Consider the following 11,635-nt stretch of genomic DNA (forward strand, 5'->3'; position numbering starts at 1 on the left):
CACTTGGTTTGGTTTTTGGGGAGCCACAATCAGATGTCTACAAAGCCCCCACTTTGACTGAGTTTGGAGAAACGTAAGTTCTGAATACAAAAGTCAAAGTAGATCAATATGGATGGAGAATGATTCAAAACGTTCTGCGATCCTAAATCATTCTTTTTAACGCCGATACCTGCATAAAGTGTTAGTTCTACAAATAAAGGAGTTAAGAAACGCGTATCTTACATCGTCGGGTATACGCCTCTAGGTGACATCTTGTCGGATCCAATTTGTTCTATTTGAAAACCTTCACAATCTTAGTCAATTTCGTCGAAGATCGCCACATCTCGTGCCATTTTCTTAAATCAAGTGACAACCTCCGCAATCTTAGTGAACACCGTGGAAGACCGATACATCACGAACCGTCTTTTCAAATAAAGTGATAACCTTCACAAGCTTAGGGAATGTCGTCAAAAATCGCCACATCTCGTGTTGTCTTCTCATAAGGGGGTGATGACAATCCACTTTAGCAATAGTTTCCAACATAAATCTTGAATGATGAGCGACAATCCGGTTTAGGGAAAGTTGTCACTGCCACGTAACAATCCATCATAGGAAATGTTGGCACGATGAAACGACAATCCGCATCTTGAAAAATTTGCCAAAATCCAATTTGGGAAAAGTTAGGTCAATGCTGCGTAACAATCCGTCATAAGAATTTATCTACGTTTGACAATTCACGCCTTGGAACATAACTCTTGAAAGCAATCCACGTTGGAAATTTGCCAATGCTATGCAACAATCCTTTTAGGAGAATATTGCCACAATCGACAATCCACGTCTTGGAACATTTCCCAAAAGAGCCGATCGACAATCCGTCTCGGGATAATTTGCCACTACTGAAATGAATAACAATCCACGTTGGGGAACCTTTGCCGAAATATTGAGTTGAATAAATTAAAGACCCACGACAATCCTTTGGGAAATATTTACTATAGGGAACTGGGTGAATGACAATCTAATGTCGAAAAAATTGCCAAGGATTTGATGAATTTATGAAAATCCGAACTTGAAAAATTTGCCAAATGAGAAGGAGCACGACAATCCACTCTTGGAAACATTGTCAGAGGTGATAATCCAATCTTGGAAAAATTGTCCTTTGAAAGAGGTGCACGACAATCCACTCTTGGAAACATTGCCAATGGAGATGAAAATCCAATCTTGGAAAAATTGTCCTTTGAAGAAGGTGCGCGGCAATCCACTCTTGGAAACATTGACAAAGGAGATGACAATCCAATCTTGGAAATATTGCCAAAGGGAGAAGGAGCGTGACGGTCCACTCTTGGAAACATTGTCAGAGGTGACAATCCAATCTTGGAAAAATTGTCCTTTGAAAAAGGTGCACTACAATCCACTCTTGAAAAAACATTGCCAAAGGAGATGACAATCCCATCTTGGAAAAATTGTCCTTTGAAGAAGGTGCGCGACAATCCACTCTTGGAAACATTGCCAAAGGAGATGACAATCCAATCTTGGAAGAATTGCCGTATAGATGATGTGCTAGAGCCCTGCAAGAAAAATCAAATTTTGCCAAAGAACCTTGACAGTTGATTGGCTTGAGGTTGACTCAAGGCTTGGTGTTACTCGACTCATTGTGTAAGACTTAATGTACTTAGATCGACTCGATGTGCAACTCAACGTACTCAAATCGACTCGATGTGTATGTTGTGCGTACGACTTGTTTGTATAGAGTGTGGACTCAACTCGACGTAGTGACAAGACATGACTCAATGTTCATGACTCGTGTGTGCATTGTGTTGTGATTCTGCTTGTGCGACTCGAAAATGTAGAAAAGCAAAAAATTTCCGTCATTTTTGTGGAGGGTACCGACTTTCTCCCGAAAAGAAAGATGTGAAAATGAATCAAGGTAAGGTGTAGGTGAAAAATGAAGTTTATGAACTTCCTCACATGGAAAAGAGATGAAAATAATGAATCAAGTGACGGTGCATGTTGAATGAGCTTAATCAAGTGTATGCATTGATGTTGTATCTCATGGTGCAAGGATTGTAGCATCCTAGGCTATCTTAATTGATGAAAGTAATGAAAGTATTAACATAATTTAGGTGCGGAGGCTAAGTATTTCATACTTTGTGATGCGATGATGATTTTGGTAATGAGTGATTCTAAGATGGCAAGGCATGCTTCAAAGTTGTATTAAGATCTCATGACAAAGGGTTCCTCAGGAAAGGATTATTTAGCTATGTATGTGTGATGTGTGTGAAAGTGACACTACTACAAAGGCTAAGGGTGTGGAAAAGTATTTTGAGAAGAGCCAAATGATGGTGACTCTTAGGCTGGGTAGGGTAATGAAGTAGGAATCAAGCCCCCAAGTCTAGCTCTAAATGGATAGGGATGAGCATTGAAGATCCCTTGATATGATCATTAATGAATGTGAGTGAATGCATTTTATTACAACCGCACACCAATGTGAAGTTGCCTACGTATCCATTAGGAATCAGGCCGAACGTAGCTCTAGCCGAACCTTGCACAAGTGAGTATATACCTCTAGGAGGTCTTTCAAGGGTTGTAACGGGGTTAGGCTAAAGGTTGAAGAAGAAGGGATTAAGGCTCAAGACCCAAAATAAATCCCCCAAGGTGTGCAACCTTGCATTTGAGTCTTGGTATTTGTATGCTTAAGGTTACTCACTTTTGAACTTTGTTTTTTTTGGTTTTAATGCATTTGAGATTTGTATTTGAATTTTCTTTAGATAAGTGTGGGCAATCCCGATCATGCGGTCTATCACTCACTTGGCATTCATATTACTCAGGCACGGTATCGAGCACTCAATAAGAGACGCAATCCGAGACGTGTTCATATCAAAGACATTCGAACACTTGCCCTTTTGCACACTTGCTTTTTTTAAAAAAAAAAAAACTTTAAAAGTTTGGTAAAAATCACTCAAGCTTGGCTTTAAAAATTGCATAAGTTGCACACCATCCCATCCCAAGGTTAGGTATATGTGGGTTGAACAAATGAAGGTCTATCATTAAATGAGGCTCAAAGTGGTTTATAAAGAAAGGATTGTATATTTGAAAGGGGTAAAGGTGATAATATGTGTTACAAGGGGTGCTTCAAATCATAGGTATACCTTGTGCTTAGTTCGGCGTGGATTTTTTATTTATTTTTTTAAATGCAATGCAATGATCATATGCAAAGAAATAAATGCTCATTTTATTGAAATGGAAAGGGTAAAAAATCAAACTCATAAATCTAAGGAAGAGGATAAAGGGTGCTTATGCCAGACTTGTTGGGGGAGGGGAAATCAAAAAATAAGAAAAGGATCATGAAATCTTGTCACTAGATCCCGCCTCGTGCTTTGTGCTTATCATCACTTAGTCTTCTTGCCAGCTGGAGGGAATGGAAGCTTGTTTACATCGATGAGATCTTAAATGAGGTTTTAAAACCTGTAACATTCATTTGTGGTATGACCATTGCCTGGATGGTACTTGCAATAGGAGTTGGGATTCCATCTTGAAGATCGCTTTTCTAGTGATTGGATCCTTACTGGGACCAATAGGTTTGATTAAACCTTGACCATAGAGACGATCGAAAGCAACATAATAGGATATTCCAATAGGTGTGGATTCTCTTTTGGGTTTCTTGGCTTTTGAAGCGTCTTTATCAAGGTCCCAGATTTCATCGGCATTGTTATTGTTAATGTAGTTGCTATGGAAAGTAGCGGAAGAAGTATTGTCATCTTCATGCCCTTGCCATTGTTGCCATTATGCTAGCCTTCAAGAGGTCATCTTCTATATTAATGCCTATGTCATAGACAGCTTTGAAGGTGCTTAAAGGTTGATATTTTAAATGTTTTTGATATTTGTCTTGAAGATTTTTAATGAACATCCTCATGGATTCTTTTTCATTTGGGACAGTGATCATCTTGGCAGTCCTTCCACCTAGTAGAGAATTTGGTGAAGCCTTCATTGTCCCTTTGCCTTAAGATTTCAAGGTCTCTATAGTCATTTTAACTTGAATGTTACACTTGTATTTAATAATGAAGGCATGTGTAATACTATCCCAAGTAGTCATTTTCTCAGATTCCATGGAAAAGAACCATTGTTGACATACTGGTTCCAAGGAAAGAGAGAAAAGTGAGGGGAAAGCTTTCTAATCAACCCCCTTGATTCCCATAATTGTCTCAAAAGCTCTTTGGTGAAAATAAGGATTGTTAGTAGCCTTGAACTTAGGGATGTCATTGCCAGAGAACTTGTGCGGAAGAAGTTCCTTATCCACTGAGACCCCCTTAAAGCTTATACCAAAGTATTTGTAGTCATTGAGATTTGACTCAGGCTTCCCTCCATTGACTTGATTGTTTCAATTGGTACCTGCTTGTTAGGGTCTTCGACTCGAGTGGTGAGTCCCTTGAGCATTTCAGCAAGTCCATTCATAGTTTCTTTAAGTTTCACAAAATCTTCTTGACTAACTGCTATTCTTATCTTTCTGTTCTTTTGAACTGGTCTATAAAAAAGGAGTACTTGTATAAAGGTATTGTCTTGGATTAAACGTCCTTCTCTTCTTGACCAAACGTTGTGGAAAGGGAAACCATGGACACTAATTGTCAATTACTTGACTCAAACTCAATTCAACATGTATAGATGGGGAAAGAGTATAATGTATGAGTTGAATGATATGTATGGGGAAATCATGTAGGAATATAGTATTTTGGAAGGAAGGTGTATGTATATAGAGAAAGTATATGAATGTGGAAAATGTTATGGGGAAACCATTTTTTTTTACGTATTACGGATGGTCTTTCCAATGCAGACCTTTTTATGCTTATGCGACAATGTTAATCAAAATTATGCACATGAATATCTAGAATATTTCAAGTCTCATCCACTAATTCTAAGTTGACTACCAAAATAAATTTTAGGAATCAAAATAGAAATCCTCCCCAGCGGAGTTGCAAAAAATTGTAGGGAATTTTTCAAACTCCACTTTGAGCCCCACTGTGATCATGCATTTAAGCATAGTGGCGTCCAAAGGGAAACAAGTTAGAGATAAAAGAGTCGCCAACTAATTTTAGGAACTTATAAACTGATCACGGGTGTGAAGGTTACTCCCTATTCACGATCACGGAGATCACTAACTCCATAGGGGTCCGGAACCATGACTGGATATTCAGGGATGATGGTACGAATCCTACCTAAAAGATATTGAACCCGCCCTAATTCGGCTTCTTTAATTCTTATGATATTCAATGTGCGCTTTTCGATCAACATACATTCAATAAATAAATCCTAAGCATATTTAATCTACGTTGGTTGATTATTAATGCACAATCGAACCTATTTATTGGTGATCACTTGAATTAAAATCATATTAGCCTAAATCAAATTATTAATTATCTTATTAGGCGTGTTTTCAAGTACAAATTCCCTTTAAATCTGCAGAAATGGCGTGATCAAGCAATAACAATAAATCATGAATAACCAAGCAACTTATAATTATTACAACAATCATCATCATAATAATATCATCATAAAAACATCATTAGCAAGATTCTAGGCATGATATTAAATGGATTAATAACAAATACTAGCATGTCACTAATAATAAAAATCAAAGCTTTAGCCTGAACATGATACTACAAACATGATATTAGAAATATTAGTTAACACCCTAAACATGATACTAGAAACATTAAGACATCCTAACATGATACTAGAAATCATAAAGACATCCTAACATGACACTAGGAATTAACATAATATTTTAAGCATGATTTCTATATTAAAAGAATAGTTAAGTAATCGAATTACTTACTTTGATGCCTTGTATCTCTTTCTATGAAAACAATACACTTGTTAGTAAACTTCAAGAAAGATTAAATCAAACAAATAAATCAAATATAAATTGAAATATAGATATGGGACCAAACCCTCAGAACAATCAACATTTCACGTCGACGTCGAAGGCAACATCGAGAAGGCTTGGATAATTCAAGGCTTGTGAAGGACGAATAGTGTTTGTTTGGGAAAGATTAAAGGTTGTGTGTGGGAATGTGTTTAGGCTAGGCTAGGCTAAGGCTAAGAAAGAGAGAGAAGAAGCTTAAAGCTTAGAAAGAGGGATTAGATGATGGTTGTTGGTGATCAAGCTTGTTAATGATTGAAAACGGGGTGAAACAACCTCTATTCATAAGAAAAAAGAGGGGCGAAAGACCAGAAAAGGGTCAGAATTCAAATCGGAGTAAAACTAGTTTCATCGCGGCGCGACAGTTTATCGCAGCGCGTTGGTTCCGTTGTGACGCGACAAGCTTGTCGCGGGGCGTTGAATAGCAGTTTTTGCTGTTTTTTTTTTTGTCATAACTTTTGATCCAGAAAAATAAGATAAAAAATACATATTTGAAAAGCTCTAGAAGTCTACTTTCCAACCCAATTGGAATCAGATTAATATCTTTTGTAGAAAAAACGATATGATTGAAATAGTGGAAAAATGTCAGTTTTGAATAGAGTTTGGTATTTCATTCATATCTTTTTCGTTATAGTTCGGAATTGGGATTATGATATATCATTGGAAAGATAATTTCAACAGCTATCATACTATCTAACATTTGGATAAAACCTATGAGGCACAAAAATCATATCTGAACGTCTTTGAATTTGAATATATTAAGGATTATTAAAAAGTGGAGTTTTATTCACTTCAAACTCTTTGATCTTTATATTTCAAAAAGGATAGATTAAAACCTTCTAGAGACCTCTAGAAGTTTCGAATGAATCCTAATTGGTTTACGATTGGGATTAAGGTGTTTGGACCCTCACATGATCATTGGGTCGTAGGCAAGGTGGACCTAGGTCCGATTTGGGTTTGGTTTACTATTTTGGCCATAACTTATTCGTAATTAAATCGGATTTGAGCTTATAATATATCTTTTGAAAGATATTTTCAAGCCTCATCCAACTAAACAATAATTAGACCAAAATCATGGACCAAAGTAATCTGGTTTGTCGATTTTATAAAGAGGACACGAAATGAATGATTTTCAAAGACACGAAATAAATGATTTTGGGTTTAACGACACGAAATGAATGATTTTTGTTTAAAACATTTAAGGAAAGGCTAGAAATGGTTAAGGCTAAAGGGAAATTCACGAGACTCTTCAACTCTTCACCTTTATCATAGTCAAAGACGTGAAAGGTACTCATCACTGGGTTTGGTTTTTGGGGAGACACAATCAGGTGTCTAAAGTTAACTAAGAAGTTGTATTAACCTTGTGGTGTAATATTTTGAATTATTATTTTTTCTTTCAGACAAAATAGGCTCATGAATTATAGCTTGCGTGCAGTCAAAGTTAAAACACCACTAACTATTAATTATGGTGCAACACGTGCCATTGATGGGTATTTTAGGCACTCAAACTAAGACATTTCTAGTAATTAAAGGGTATTTGATGGCATGCGTTAGACCCCAATCAATAATAGTTGGTGGTGCTCTATCAACTAGTCAAATTTTGGGGTGTTGGTTGCACCCACGCTATAATTGTTAAATTAATCTTTAGTGCACACCTTAAGATAGAGTATTCAAGTGTCTTTAAATACTCCCTTCGCGTTTTAATAAGTGTTATACTTTGACTTTTTTTTCTTTTTCTATTCACATAATAGTTTTGACTTGATTAATTTACTAATGTACAAAAAACCAATGTTACGAAGTATTGTATAATACATTGTTAAATTTGTTATAATGTATACTTTCATAATTTCAATTTTTCTATAATTTTACTAACATATATAATTAGATATTAATAGTCAAAGTTGTGTCTCGTTATGCGTGTTATTCGGTCAAAGTGTAACATTTATTAAAATATGAAAGGGTTTATTATTTCATGGTTTGACACCAAAGTGCTCTTACTTGATTCTTTTTGGGATATTTTTGGCATTTGTATGAAGGAACCAAGACAACTTCTTTAAACTTGGGAAAATAGTTCTTAAAAAAATTAAGTGCTTTGATGTTGTGTTTATTTAGTAACTTTCTAGTTTCTAAATCCTAAAAAAAAATTTAAAAAAAAATAAAATAAAATAAAAAGTAATTTTCTACATGATACGAACACGAATCATGGGAAGAACAATGGTCCAAATATACTTCAAGCTAGAGCTCAAAATACTTAGTGAATACCCATACAATCAAAGTGCGATCATTAATTGGCCGGGTTGTTATTAGTCGATCACTAAGGTAACTTCTTAGATGCACCATGGAGGTATGTTTTCATTTTCCTTTTCTGTAAGTTTTATTACTATGTTTTGAATTTAAACATAATGTTGTCAGATCATGTGGGGGTTATGATTTTATGAGTGCATAGAATTTCCTTTTATGATTTTGGTCGTTATATGCCCCATGTGAATTGTGGAGACGTTTTCCATGTCCAATTTCGGTACTTAATAGGAGACCTTTGCCATGCAAAGTGGGGGAAAGTGCAATATGAATTAGTGTTAGACTTAAAGTGTTGGACTTTTATTCTTTGATTTTTCTCTTTAGCATATTGATTTCACATTTCATGAATTTGTATGCATGTGTTGGATCATCTCCATGTCCTATTATAATCCTTATCCATTACTAAAACAATTTGTTATTGGCATGTTTGTACATTACAAGAGTATAAAACCCATGCTTCTTGGTTGGCTTGTGGATTTTCTAGAGTTTGATAAGTTTACTCTACAAGTAGCCTACCAGGTTTGCACACAGATGGGTTGTGGAGTAGACTTTTTCCATGTCTATATTAATTCTATTGACTTTCTTTTCTTTCTCTTGGATTCTCTTGTAACATTATCTCCTTAACTCTGATCCCATTTTAATTGAGTGTTTAATGGGTTTATTAAGCCTCATAATTCTAATTAAACTCTTTGGCTTTCATCTTCTTCAACTCTTCATATAGCATGGCAATTCTATAAATAACATGCATAGTGAGAAATCAATTTAGTATAACCTTATAAAAATTAGGGAAATTTTGCATGGTGGCCTCCAGATTTCAATTTTTCTACGTGGAAGACAAACTTTTTTCCAACTCTCTCAAGTGGCACTCTGGTTTTGCAAAATTAAGTGTAGTGTCCTTTTTTTGGTTTTATGGCTAACTTTTATAATTAAAATGGTTAACCTAAGGTTTTTTTGTTTAAAAATTAATTAAATTATATTTTAAAATAATAAATTAAAAAAACAAAGAAAAAATCCTAATATTCTAGGTCACTTGACACGTGTCAAGTCGTAAGTGGTCCAAAAAAAATTAGAGAAAAAATCAATAAAAAAAGAAAAATCAAAACCAGACCACAACCATTGGCGGTGGCTAATTCCCTCCACAACCAACCAAACCACCCTGTCTCTAACCCCAGCCTCAAACCCTCCCCGAAACTGCCTCACCCCTGCAAAACTGGCCCCCTCTCCCTCCCCCCACCCCCTAAACTAGCCATAGCCACAACCTCAGCCTCGAAACCGCCACCCATAAAACCCAAAACCACCTATAATCGTACCGTCCCTGAAACCCACGTCCCTGAAATTGTTTTCATCCTCTCCCCCAACCCCCGATTCCACCTATAACACCAACCCCAACCCTCGAAATCACCTCCCCCACCCCCAAAACCACCAAAAATGCAGCCCCTTCCCTTTCTTTCTCCTCTAATTGCCGAAAAACGCAAATAAAGGGAGTGACGGGTGGGTTTCCGGTGTGGGGAGGGTTTCCGGTAGGTCAGAAAAGTGGGGTTGGGGGATCAAAGAGGATGGTTTATGGGTGGGGCTTGCTGGTTGGGGAAGGTCGGCCACCAGCGTTGGGTACGTGGCTGGTGGTCTTTGGTTTTTTTTTCCTTTTTTTTTGTTTTTTAATTTAAATTTTCATTTTTTCTTTTTTTTAATTTTATTATCTTAAAATATAATTTAGTTAATTTTTAAATTAATAAACCTTAGGTTAACCATTTTAATTATAAAAGTTAGCCATAAAACCAAAAAAAAAGACACTACACTTAATTTTGCAAAACCAGAGTGTCACTTGAGAGAGTTGGAAAAAAGTTTGTCTTCCACGTAGAAAATTTGACACCTAGAGGTCACCATGTAGAATTTCCCTAAAAATTAACTAAACACATTTTTCTTCTTTGGACATAAGTTTACGTGACTCCACCACTCACTCAAAAGTGCCCTTGTGTGTGTGAGTGGTGTGTAAACTTTAGTGAACATGTCGGCGAAAACAATTGAGCACCACAGTTGGAATTTCATTTTCAAGTCAATGATTTGCATCACGGCACACCGAATTTGTCCCATTGTTTATAAGATTAACTTTTCAATCTTATTGATTATTTCATTCTTGAAGCCTTCAAAAGTTGAAATCCCCTTATTTTATAGTATAAAGTGCAATACTTCAGAGGGAGTATATACGAAGTATCAAACAAGATAGGTTCAATATATGATCACAAAATAATTTAATTGACATCAACTCTAAAAAGTTACGGAAATCAATAGTCATTAACAACAATGATACTTAAGCAAAGAAATCAGTGTACTATAACAATAAGCAAAAGCAATTTCATGCATAAATCAGCAATATAATATTCATATTACTTTCGATACACTAGTCACAAAATTAAAACATCCTAAACTTTAAGCTAATACAGTATAAAACACTATACCAAAATAAATAAGGGAAGTCGACGAGCGAATTGCAGCTCAAGCCATCAACCACCTTGTTCTTCTTCTTCTTAAAATACAAGAGTTGCATAAAATTTGTTTCTGATTCCAATTCTACATAGGATCAACCGATCAACGTGCAAACTATTTGCAAAATCGCGAAGCTAAGGTAAGAACAATGGATCACCTGGATAAATAAAGGCAACACCAAAAACCGAAACCGAAGGGTTAGTTTGATAATAATCATGTGTTTGGAATGCAGAAGGATTTATGATGAATAATACGGTGGTCGTAAAGAAATTAACCAAGGTTGTAATTGGTACCATTTCTTTCTTTTTGTTGATTATTGATAATAATATGAAATTGTGAATTCTTTCTTTCTTCTTCTCTCTGTTTTTTTTTCTTTTTTCTAGCTTTTCAAATATAGAACAATAAATCAATAATGCAAGATGATTATATGTTACGGCATCTAATAAAGTGTCAATATCATACTGCTTTTGTCTAGATAAAATGGGGGCCAAAGTAAAGTTGTAGTAGTAATTAGTTACACTGGTTTTATTTAAAATTGTTGCTTCCCTTTGAAGGATTGTCTTACTTATAGTCAGCTAGGATAATGCCGGAAAGCATGGGATCAAAATTATTTTGGGGATTATTATGATGGTTTTTTGTTCCCAATAAGGAATTTATTTCATGAAATTTTGGGAGTTAGTGTAGTAAAAAGTTATTTTAGTACACAATGACAAAGACTTCTACGATGATTGCAAAATAAATGTGATGTCCATAACGGCCTTGTTTGCTTTAGTTTTTGAAATTGGTTCTTAATCGCTATAAACTGAAATGAGGACTACTCATTAATTTTTATTCTTTACATTTACATTTTTTATTTTTCTCACTTTCCAATAAGAACTTATTTTCTTCACCTGAAATAAGGAGATTTGGTGTGATTTTAATAAGGTCTGATCTAGTCTGATCTGAATTTTTATTATCTGT

At 35.5% G+C, this 11,635-nt stretch overlaps 1 long non-coding RNA gene across 1 annotated transcript; it reads right to left on the reverse strand.

The window, feature by feature from the left end:
- Positions 1-10,518: 10,518 nt before the first annotated feature.
- LOC110700190 lies at positions 10,519-11,014 on the reverse strand. The gene is made up of 2 exons (XR_002507167.1): positions 10,969-11,014; positions 10,519-10,832 (listed from the first exon to the last, which is right to left on the reverse strand). It is a non-coding gene; the product is annotated as an uncharacterized LOC110700190 (long non-coding RNA).
- Between the last annotated feature and the right edge of the window lie 621 nt (positions 11,015-11,635).

The sequence above is a fragment of the Chenopodium quinoa genome, unplaced genomic scaffold (assembly GCF_001683475.1).
Source record: "Chenopodium quinoa cultivar QQ74 unplaced genomic scaffold, ASM168347v1, whole genome shotgun sequence".
Lineage (NCBI taxonomy): Eukaryota > Viridiplantae > Streptophyta > Magnoliopsida > Caryophyllales > Amaranthaceae > Chenopodium > Chenopodium quinoa.